We start from the raw sequence: 900 nt of genomic DNA, 5'->3' as shown, positions 1-900 counted from the left end.
TCGCTATCCAAGTCCAAGTCCGAGTCATCGTCGGACTCGGAGTCGGAGCGCAGCTCCACGTGTTGGCTGGAGGACAGCAGTACGTACTTGGAGGCGTACTGTATGCTGAGTCGCTGTATTGCTCAAGCGACCCAGCATACAGTGTAAACGTAGTAGGTAGGACTTCAACCAACTGGCGGGTAAGACCAGCCTTCCGGCCATGTCCATTTTGACTGTTTAAAACCTTGTTTCATATATCTTCGTTACAAGCACGAGCATTTCTGGAACCCGATAAAGGTGCAAAAAAAAACTCAATCAAACGAGTCAATTAATATCACTTACCTGTCCATCAGTGTAGGCAAATTACGTCTTGAATCATAAAAAGCACCGAAACTGCCAACAGGCGCAACATTTCTGGCTAAAATGTATGGAATTTTCTCAAGTTTTTGCTTTTGAATTCAAAAGGTTTATTGGTTTATTTAGGAAACTACTTTACTTCTAAGTATTAATATTCCTTCAATGCGTTTATATGCGGGACTATATCTGGAAGAAATGGGCCAGAATGCCCATCAAATATCAGCAAGAAACGGCCGGGTGCTTGCGGCATTCAAGATCAATGCGCCGAAATTTGTGTTTGTTTGAAGTGGTTTTGCAGACTGGACAAGAATTGAGGAATGCATGACGCCACGAATTCTTGTTTTGGTGGAAGGCCTTCAAACGTCGCCTCTTGCGTAAGGCAACTTTCTGGGCAATGCTTCAGCACTACAGCACTTCTCCACTCTTCAAAAGTATTATTTAACTTCAAGACACAACAGCAATACTTTTAATAAATCTTTCGTATTATTAGTACAGTAATGCACTAATACTATTTGTTATAATTGTTCTTTTGTGTAGTACTATATTTGATTACGCATTCGTTGT

Source organism: Phytophthora parasitica (assembly GCF_000247585.1).
Source record: "Phytophthora parasitica INRA-310 unplaced genomic scaffold supercont2.478, whole genome shotgun sequence".
NCBI classification, from domain to species: Eukaryota; Oomycota; class Peronosporomycetes; order Peronosporales; family Peronosporaceae; genus Phytophthora; species Phytophthora nicotianae.
This window is presented reverse-complemented; position numbering follows the sequence as displayed.